The 11,403-nt window shown below is 47.2% G+C and overlaps 1 pseudogene; it reads left to right on the forward strand.

The window, feature by feature from the left end:
• The first annotated feature begins 1,123 nt into the window (after nucleotides 1-1,123).
• On the forward strand, nucleotides 1,124-2,406 carry LOC125532738 (putative leucine-rich repeat receptor-like serine/threonine-protein kinase At2g24130; annotated as a pseudogene).
• Nucleotides 2,407-11,403: the final 8,997 nt, after the last annotated feature.

An 11,403-nucleotide genomic window follows, 5' to 3' on the forward strand; every position in this document is an offset into this window, starting at 1 on the left:
ACTGAACATAACCATACATCAATAGGACTACACAAAGAACATGCTGATTTTTTAGAACGATGTGCCTGTATGTATGGAATTATTTTGGTGTGGTATATGGCTTCAAAAATATGCAGGACAGTTTTCTGATTGGTCACAACCTTTTTGTTGCATTTGGCTCTTAATGTAAATATATTCTTTTTACCATAAAATTTGTAGTAGAGGATTTCTACTATTTTTGTAAGAAGAAAATATTGTCGTTGTGCTGAACCTAAAGGGACCACACCATGTCTATAGCAATAACCAAAACACAAAAAATAGATTTCTATTCGCTGCTGAATGAAACAAACCCTATTTATCCTGATCAAGAATACTCAATTGCTATACAATAATAAAAAAACAAAATTTAGGTATACCATGATGAATACACAGAGGATTCCTAAAAATAAAACATGGAAATAACTCTATTCAAGCAATTAAAAATACTCCTTTTTTCGTGTGCAGCTGAAGTAGCTGAACTCAAATACTCAATATCTGCATGACAATTGATAATTGACTCCCAATCCCTTGTTATGGGACATGTATGTGTTACTAATTGTAATGATAGTAGGCATGGTTTAACGCAGTCATTTATTGAAATATCTCTACATGATTAAGAAAATTGATTTAAAATTATGTAGTAACAACAAAGCGCCTGCCTACTCCTCTCCCGAACATGGCCAAATCTGTGAAAACTGCAGGTCGCCGGCTCGGTTCTTTCTTTAGTCGTAGAGAAGCTCTCGTAGATGCCCACATGTCGTTGACGACCCGTCGCGCTGCCACGTCGGCACCGAGCCAGCACCCTCACCGGTCTTTCCACCATGGATCCGACAGGGAGGCACGCAGAAGGGCTCGCTTCTCACCGTCTCAGTCCGTGGTCGGGCCGGCCACATAGATGGTCGGTCTGATCTCTCCATCATGCCGCTGATTTCCCTCCATGCCTTGCAAGGCCTCTTCAACCCACACTGGAGCCTCTCACCATCAAGCGTCGCCCCACCCAATTTGAGGCCCATGACCATCGCCCCACAAACCCCGCCGGAGGCTATCGTCGTCGCGCTTTCTATTGTGGCTGGTGCCACTTGCCTCCATCCCACAAGCAGCAGCGATGAGGGCGCGCGTGGCTTGGAGCGGGATGGCAACCCGCGTAGCACAGACGTCAAGCAGGGACCTCCTCGATTTCCTCTTCGGCGTCTCGGCCGACCCCGGTGGCACCCTCACCAACTAGGTCCGCTCGCCATGGTTCTGCAACTGAACCGGTGTCGCATGTGGCCGCAGCCCCACCGACAGGCGGCGCGTCATGCAGATGGTGCTCAACGGCCGTAGGATTCAGGACGTGCTCTTGCCGGTGCTGGGGCGGTTGTCTGTCCTCACAGTGCTTGATCTGTCTAGCAACGCGTTCGCCGGAGAGGTCCCTGAGGAGATTGTCGCGCTGTCGAGGCTAACGCAGCTGAGCCTGACGAACAACCTGCTCGAGGGCGCGATCCCCGCCGGCATCGGGCTCCTCCGAGAGCTCTACTACCTCGACCTCAGCAGCAACGGGCTCTCCGCGGCATCCCGGAGGCGCTGTTTTGCAACTGCTCCACCCTGCAGTACATGGACCTCGCCAACAACTCGCTCGTTGGCGACATCCCCTACGCCGCCGAGTGCCGACTACCCAGCCTCCGTTATCTCCTCCTATGGTCTAACGAGTTGTCCGGCCCGATCCCGCCAGCACTGTCCAACTCCCCCATTCTCGAGTGGGTCGACTTTGAGTCCAACTACCTCGCCGGCGAGCTGCCGTCGCAGGTGTTCGACAGGTTGCCGTGGCTCCAGTACATCTACCTCTCCTACAACAACCTCTTCATCCACGACGGCAACACCAACCTCGATCCCTTCTTCCGCTCCCTCAGAAACTGCACTCACCTGCAGGAACTCGAGTTCGCTGGGAACGGCCTCGGCGGCAAACTGCAGTCATTCATCAGCGAGCTCTCGCGCAGCTTTCGGCAGATCCACCTCGAGGACAACGCCATCTTGGGCTCCATCCCCGGCCTCATCAACCTCACGTACCTAAACCTCTCCAATAACCTCATCAACGGCTTCATCCCGCCGGACTTATCACTCATGCAGCGGCACGAGCAGGTGTACCTCTCCAACAACCTCCTCTCCGGTGGGATCCCCCGGTCCATCGGTGAGCTCCCGCACCTCGGCCTCCTTTACCTCTCTGGAAATCGCCTCGCCAGCGCCATCCCAGACACGTTCTCCAACCTCACGCAGCTCAGGAGGCTGATGCTCCACCACAACCACCTTGCTGGTGCCATTCCACCGAGCCTCGGCGAGTGCGACAACCTCGAAATCCTCGACCTCTCCTACAATGGCCTCCAAGGCGAGATCCCGGCTTTCCCGACCTGATTGTGCACAGACATGAAATAATTCATTAAACTTACCCTAGACCAAACGTCGAGGGATGCTCAAATCATCATCGTTGTAGATGCTTGCATACGTCGTGGTGTTCGGTGCGCTAGTTGTGCTGATTGGCTCGGAGGAGTAGAAGGATGAACGGGGAATGAAGGATGCCTCAGACGAATTGATTCGATGGCGTAGTGTGACGCGGGATCCGTGATTTGTTACCGTGAAAAATATGCATTTCTTTTGGCGAGATCCCGGCTTTCCCGACCTGATTGTGCACAAACATGAAATAATTCATTAAACTTACCCTAGACCAAACGTCGTGGGCTGCTCAAATCATCATCGTTGTAGATGCTTGCATATGTCGTGGTGTCCGGTGCGCTAGTTGTGCTGATTGGCTCGGACGAGTAGAAGGATGAACGGGCAATGGAAGATGCCGCAGACGAATTGATTCAATGGCGTAGTGTGATGCAGGTCCGTGATTTGTTACCATGAAAAATCTGCATTTCTTTTGGAAGGTCATTGGGGGATATCTTCTGTCGGTCCTTTATTAGGAAGGTGATCTCAATTAACAGATTTTCCACACATATTGCTGCTAGAAGCACCAACGATGGCAATTGTAATTTGGCATCAAGTATTTTTGGTATGGTAGGCTAAACAAAGGTAGGGAATGGGCAAAACATTATAAACCTTTGGACCAGCCTGACCGCCAAGTGCTTACGTGAAATAAGGTAGCGCCATGTGATACCTGAATCCTGAATACCCAGTGTTTACGTGATTGATTCAAGAATTGCCAGCCTTTCTTGTTCCGCTCTCAATATATGGCAGTGGTATTTCCGTGATTGAATTAAATCGGCACCTGCCAAAGAAAGCGCAAAAAAAACTTAAGGGGATCAGGTGAATCGATTTGGTTTTCAATGAGAGGGAGTTAAAAACCAGCATGTAGGGGGTGGTGGGAGGTGGAGGAAATAAAGGCGGACGAAAATAAAACCGGAGTATCAGGCTACCAACTGCTCCATTAGAAGTAGACTAGAGGCAGACATCTCTAAGCCGACTGAGATGCAATGCTTTGTCGATGTGCCTCACACGCTCGCCAGCACCAGTGGCGTGCGTGGCTCCTGCACTGGCTTCGGGAAGACCCTTGTTCTATTGCCTTGCATAGGAGAGCGAGAGGAACATGCTCTCCACGGCTTGCCAATCAATTATAAATGCAGCTCTCGTCCATCTGCATGTTCTCGATGCAAAGAGTCGTCTTGGCCTCGTTGGTTCTTGCGAGTACCTGTGTTGGGGAAGCAAGCCCGCCTACTACACGGCCTACCGAGGCGGTGACTCCTGCCCATAGGCCCCCAGATGAGGCGGGAAGGCTGGCCCGCTTAAGCATCGGGGCGATGGTGGTGAAGCAGGGGCTGGGAGCGCTCCGAAGCAAGAAATCCATTCTTTCAATTAAAATCATTTTCACCTTATATTTTTTACAACATTCTCTTCGACAAGTTTCGACAACCTACAATCTTTTTTAATAAAATTAAACAACATCATCAATGTTATGAAAAATATGAAGTCTTGAAAGCTTGGGTCGCTTCATCATAGTTTCATTTTGAGCACTCATGTCCCATCATCTGACATGCAGCTCCACTGGTACGCATCAGACTCAATTATGGTAACCCGGCCCCATAGTCTAACATGTGATCAAAACAAATCTTCATCCGGTTTGTAAGCATGGTCTAGATAATAAAAAAGGATTCTTACATTGCTCGGCCTGAGATTATTTATCACCAGATCATCTCTAGCTTGGCCCCCCTTTGCCGTGACAGGCAAGTTGACGTCGTCCCTGTACATCACCGACAATCCTGCATTGACCACCAGCGGCCCATATCTTCTTTGTTGGGGTTTCTAGATGAAACAAGAAAATAATCAGATGATTATGACTTGGTTGAAATACCTTTACAAACAAATAGAGTGTTAAGTTTGAAACTCATCTCTTCTTGCAACAGAAAACAAAGAACGATTGTAGAGAAAAAAGAATCTTGTTTCTTTACCTCTTGCTGTTACTTCGCTCACTGGAAGCTACACACCTGTTGTTTTGGATGTGTCAGAATATCATGAGGAACATTAACTGCCTAGGAAACTTCATGTATCTTTCTCTTTCATCTAAGACAAAAAAATTAAAAAAACATCATTATTTAAAGTTTAGATACAGTTGACATGGAATAACAAACTTTAAATCAAAAAACATTGCAATTTAGGAGGATAAGCATGACCCGAGTTTCCTTATTACTCCCTCCATCTCAGTTTACAAGTCTTGCACGTGTATCTAGATCATCAACTTAACTTATATACAATAAATTGTTTAACATAAAAATTATATCATTAAAAAATAGAATATTTAAAGTTTCTAATGATATATTTTTTGTAATGTATGCCTCTTATTAAGTTGGTCAAATTAGCGACCTAGGTACATGTGCAAGACTTACAAACTGAGATGGAGGGAGTAGAACAAATGTTCCCAACATCATTATTTGAGCAGCACACTAATGTCTGCCCTTTATTCGAGTTTGATTTCATATTAAGGGTAGGTCCTCTCCTTTACAGTTCTTCAACAAAATTTACAAGTAATCAAACTGCAACAAAATTTCATCCCTACTGATTGAGGGTTATCAAATAGGCGACTAATAGGCGCCGGTGCGCTGGCCTAACTTTCGGCCGGTCAACTCCCGAGCGTCCGATCTGGATGCCTACAGCCATTGATTTCTTCCTCCTCAAAACGATTCTGATTCGCACGTGCACAACATGCCCACTTGCCTAGCGCACAGCGTGGTTGCCCCACCCCTGGCGTCCTCCATGGCTGCCGTCGTCACCGTCAAACGCAGCTCGTTGCCCCTTGCGTCCCCGTCGTCGCATGGCCTCCCAATCTCGCAGTCGTTTCCCGTGACACCCACTGCCAGATGCAACTCCACTGAAGCCTAATGCAGCTTGCCGCCAAGCCGGTTCCAGCAACCAATCAAAGCACGGCGGCGCCCGTCGCCGCCGTCGAGTTTGCAACACTGTTTTCCAGCAAAAAAAACAAAAATCCGAGCAACCACAGAAACCAAAAAAGCCAGTTGAAGCAAAAAAAATTAGCTGGTTCCAACAAACAAAACTGCCGATTCCAGCAAATACATAGATTGTCATCGTCGAGTCGTAGCAAAATTTCTGGCCGGTCGTAGCAAAAACAAAAGCCGGTTCCAGCTTCCGGCAATTACGGTTGCAACACCTGCCGTGGATAGGTACTGCTGGTTCCAACATCTCCTTCTACTGGTCCCAGCACCGTTGCATCCCCCTCGTCGCCGTTGTAGCTCGCGAGCGCCATGATTGCAGCTTTTTTGCTTGCTGGTTGTAGCTCTGTCAGTGGGCAGTTCCAGCTTTTTCTCTGGCTGGTCGCAGCTATGGCGCCCGGTTACAGCTTTCTGATGGCTGATTCCAGCATTGCCAGCGGTGGGTTGCAACACCTCACGGTGCCGGTTCCAGCTCCGGGTCAGGTGGTAGGAAGCCACCGTCGGTGGCCAAAACGGAGTGGTGGTCGTCGGGGTAGGAAGAAGAGTAAGAGAGGGTGGGATGTGGGATGTGGAGGTCGTCGGGCTAGAGGAGGTTGCCGACGTCATCGGAATTCATGGTAGCGGTGCGCTCCAGCGATTGGAAGAAGGGGACCAGGAAGAGTGAGTGGATATGATTCCCCGAGTGGTGAAGAGATAAGGAGAGGAGGGGAGGCGCGGTGCGGTGCATGGGTCCCAGCTCCACGTATCAAGTCCGAGACGTACGATTTGTTGTGATCGAACGCACGCGGCATGACCGGCCCAACGCTCGGCTGGCGCGCCGCACAGAAACGTTTCCCTATCAAATACTCCTCCTTCTCTATCTTTTCCTTAACAGTAACATTGATGTTTTCCTTAGCTGCAACAACATAAATTCACCCCTACTCATCCAGGAGTACATCAGCACTCAAAACAACACAGGTCCTCTTCCTCTATCTTTTCCTTAGCAATAATAACACAAGCACTAAAAAACCAAGCAATCACCTCATCCATATGGGAGAAAAGGAGTACGTCCTTTGAAGCTCTAGTATTTTCAAAGTTCACTAAATTTCATCACATCCACATAAGGAGGAAGAAGGCACCGTGTTCCTCTGAATTCTCTGGACGGGGAAGATAGCAGTAGGAGGAGGGCTGGCGACCAAAGGGCCCTGCTCGTCGGCGTCGACCACCGCTCGTAGGAGACGACCACCGTGTCGGACCCTGCCACTGGGATCCGCTCCATGGTGGACGTCGTCCTCCGGCGTTTGGGCACAGACAGGCAGCCCACGGAGGAGGGGAGGCGACGGTGACGGGTTGAGGAGGAGGACGGAGACGACGTGAGGAGGAGGGTGTCGCAGCCTCGCCTGGGAGGCACTGCGTCGGCCTGAGGTGGAGAGCTGGATCAGGCGGCTCACAAAAGAGGGCCGTCCGCGTCCCACACATGGCGGCGGTCAGCGACGGATGCGATGACGACCTCGATCTGCACGAATCCGGCTCCGGCGACCTCGATCTGGCAGTCGTCGGGCAAGGGGGCAAGCCGGCCGGGGCGGTCCTCATCGCTTGGGCGCCGACGCATGCGGATGGGAGATGGTTTCATGGATATATCGTTGAAAAAAATTGCAGGGCTGGCGACTTCTTTCGTTCCGAAAATATCGGCTGGGCTAGTGATTTCCTTCGTTCCGAAAATCAGATTTTTGTTTTCTTAAACAAATTGCACTATTGAGAGGTACGGATTGATTTGGATAATTTAGGAAAGTTAGATCCGTAATTTCTTATATGTTAGAAAAATATTGGTTTGTAATAAAAGAAAGGGCCCGACTGATCGCGATTGATTTAAATAAGTTAGGAAAGTTAGATATATGATTTTTTGTACGTTAGAAAAGTGTTGGTTTATAATAAAAGAGTGTACATAAAAATAAACCGATGGATAAAAAACCAGCGTGGGAATGGGTGGTGGGAGGTGGGACGAAATAAAACCGGACTAAAATAAACCGTAAGGCGAGACTATCAACTGAGACATTAGGAATAGAGATATATAAGGTCCCACCCTCTAGCCTCAATATGCATTGTCAGGGGCACCATCGATAAGGCAGAGAAATAAAGGGTGGGCTGTTTAGCTCCAAAAAACCTAATTTTTCTAACATTGACATCTGAGCCGGTTAGGGTTAACGATGTTGTCGTCAACTCGGATTCGATCCATAATCAACCCCGCTGTTTACTCTGTCGATTCGATCATGGTCAACTTGATACATGGGCAGTCTAAACCAAGGTTAGCTTGGGAATCAAACTAGATCGATCTGTTGTGTGCTTTGTCAAGATGCCTTGCTGCAGATCGATCATAGAGCTCCGCCGCTCACAAGTCGATCCGGAATTCCCGATTGATTTGCTCGCCAAGCGCCGCTGAACTCCTGCCTCGCGACGGCACACGCCAGGTCTTCCCCGCCCGGAATCCGCCATCAGCCACCGCTCCAAGTCGCCGACTCCGCCCGAGGCCCGATCTCCAACCGCCCCTCCGCCAGCAGCTCGCCTGCAGCTCGCGTTGAGCAGCTAGCAGTCCGCGCTGGTGCCGGTCGTCATCGTCGTCTGATGAATCACCTGACCCCAAGTCGCTGACCTCGCTTTATTTACTCGCCTGCTTCTAGCCATCCACCTCGACGGGTCATCAGGTACACGAGCTAGTCGCCAAGGGCTGCTCGGAATTTGTCAGGCTCATGACCTGCTACTGCTCAACACCATCGAAGGATTTCTCTCTCTCTCTCTCTCTCTCCACTGAACTTTGTGGATGATGGCCTCCAGATGGCACAAAATACACTGTTTCTGCTCATGGTTGAGAATATTTACTATGTGATTTACTGCCGAGCCTGCAGATCCCCGTTAATGATGCTAGTGACGAGGAATTAATTCTTCAGACATGTGACCTTCATCTACCACTTAGATTGAGGAAGGAGAGTGTAGATAATCTCTCGCCACTGCGGAACAAGCAGGAAGCTTGTTTGTTGCTGTTGCAGGTACCATACTACTTGGATGTTCATACGAATTGACGAATTGAGTCAGCTATAGGCGCCGTGCTCCTACTTCTAGTACTACTTGCATGAGGAATTGGGATTTCTTTGCCGATATCTACAGATTGGTAACACTTCTCTCGCAATGATTTTTTTAAGGGGTTAGTTCCCACGAAAATTTTACGGTTTGGAAAAGATAAATCGTGTTATTTGTTTTTGCAGAGAAAACTAACCGGAAAAGACCAAAATTTAAATGCCATTATCGTGGATATAAAATGGCTACTTACGTCATGATCATCGTATGGTTCTTTCGTTCCTGAATATGAGAGGACACAGACTGTGTGCAAAATTACGTGCAATCTGGAATATATTTTTAGACAATACTCTCATAAAGTGATCAATAATATTTATGGATTCTATTCTTGTTGAAAATCAGTGTACAAATTGCATGGATAATCAGTGCAATCTGGAATATATATATATATATATATATATATATATTGGTTAACTCTATGCAGAATTTATTGAAAGAATTGAATTTTCAATTTAACTTCATTGTGATATGGGACATTATTTGCTCTATGGAGGAAGATAGAAACTCTCCTCGCGAAGGATTTGCCCAAATATTATTGGTTACACCTTGAAGAGGAAGATATAGTATTTTTTTTCAATGCAATTAGGCAAAGTGGAAGGTATGTCTATAATCTGTACGCACGGGATTTTTCATATATCATATATTTCCATGCAAACAATTCCAAGGAAATTCTAAAGTCAATAAACTTGGAATTGGAAATTATGACCTCACACTAGTAGAAAAATGGTCAAACGTGAAGCACATTAGTGCCGGTTTGTATTTGAGCCGGCACTAATGTATACATTAGTGCCGGTTCCAACGGATAGCCGGGCCGCTTTCATTAGTACCGGTTCGTGGCGAACCTTTAGCACTGGTTCGTGCCACGAACCGGTACTAATGAGAGTGATGGCAGGATGTTGTCAGAGTGGGGCCCCTCCAGCACCTTTAGTACCGGTTCGTGCCACGAACCGGTACTAAAGATCGTCCTATATAAACCCTTCGTCCAACAGCACTCTGTTCTTCCCCCTTTCCCCTCTCCGGCCCTCTCCTCTGTTCTTCCCTTCTTCCTCTCGAGTTCATCACAAAATTTGCCCAAAATTTGTCAAGATTTGAAGGCCCTCATCCATTCAAATGATCACAAAGGTTAGCAACTTTGTCCTTTCATCTCTCATTGCTAGATTAGCTCTTGCATTGGTTTATATAGTGATTAATTTGTGAGTTTAGTAATTTGGGAGGATATATATATATATATATATGTGCTAGTATTTGATTTATATGCAATTTGAGGTCAAAAATAACACTTAGTTTGCATATGTAGGTGTGGTTTACTTAGTGCCTTCTAAATCTCCATCGTAGCCACCGTCGATCGCCCGCACCGTCCCGTCGCCGGCACCACCTTGTGGTGAGCCTCTTGTTCATGAAATTTTATATAAAAATTGATGTTTGTGTGATTTGGATATATAGTTACTCGTATAATTATCTTACCCGTACGTTGTTTGTTATACATATAGTGCCATGGTTTTGATATCCGTCCCCGTCGGCCCTAGTCCTTGTTATGATTCGGATGTGGTATGTATATTCTCTTTTAAAACTAGTTGCATTTCGTGTTTATGACAAATTATGCCCATCAAGTTGACATAGAAATTTTTTCTAGGAGGTATCTGAACCGGAAATTCCAACCGACCCTATTGCCGAGAGGTTAAATTTAGTTGAAAGAGAAAACGAGTACTTGAAAGAAAAATTGAAAAGAATTGAGGGGGAGAAGATGGAATTGGAGTTGCATGTTGCCGATGTCGTCGATGATCACAAGATCAAGATGGAGAAAATGCGCTTGAAGATTAGAAAGATTAGAAAATATGCCATCGATAGTGAGGCTTGGTATCATTATGCTGTTGGATCCATTGTTACCTTAGTTGCGATCTTGATCGTATTTGTTGTTGCATTTAAATGCTTTAGCTAGAGAGTTATTTGTTTGTTGCATTTAAGTGCTGTATGAACTTTATGTATGAACTTGTATTAATTTGGTCTATTCGGTGTTGTGTAATGAAGATGAGCCGGCAATGGATGTACGATGACCGATGCTCTCCCCAGTTCGTTGAGGGCGTGCGTACTTTTCTGCTTGTGGCTGAGGCAAACAAGCGGGCGGATGGTTTTATGCCTTGTCCATGTGCTCGCTGTAAGAATGGTCACAATTACTCTACGTCAAGAACCATTCACGTCCACCTGTTTAAGACCGGTTTCATGCCCCATTATAATGTTTGGACCAAGCACGGAGAAAGAGGGGTTATGATGGAAGACAATGAAGAAGAAGAGGACGACGACAGCTATCCTGGCCATGGGTTCCCTGAATACGATGATACAACAATGGGGGAAGAAGCTGAGTCGGTAATGCGGGAAGAAGCTGAGCCGGCAATGCGGGAAGAAGCTGAAGAAGAGGCATCAGATGAGCCCGTTGATGATCTAGGTCGGGCCATTGCCGATGCAAAGAGAAACTGCGCAAGTGATTTGGAGAAGAAGAAGTTGCAGCGCATGTTAGAGGATCACAAAAAATTGTTGTACCCGAATTGCGTAGGTGACAAGAAAAGGCTGGGCACCACACTGGAATTGCTGCAATGGAAGGCAGAGAATGGTGTATCTGACAAGGGATTTGGAAAGTTGCTGGTAATGATAAAGGATATGCTTCCAAAGGACAACGAATTGCCCGAGAGTACGTACGAAGCAAAGAAGGTTGTCTGCCCTCTAGGGTTAGAGGTGCAGAAGATACATGCATGCCCTAATGATTGCATCCTCTACCGCGGTGAGTACGAGGATTTGAACGCTTGCCCGGTATGTGGTGCATTGCGCTATAAGATCTGCCGCGATGACCCTGGTGATGTCG

This window comes from Triticum urartu, chromosome 1A (genome assembly GCF_056163025.1).
Source record: "Triticum urartu cultivar PI428250 chromosome 1A, HENAU_Tu73, whole genome shotgun sequence".
NCBI classification, from domain to species: Eukaryota; Viridiplantae; Streptophyta; class Magnoliopsida; order Poales; family Poaceae; genus Triticum; species Triticum urartu.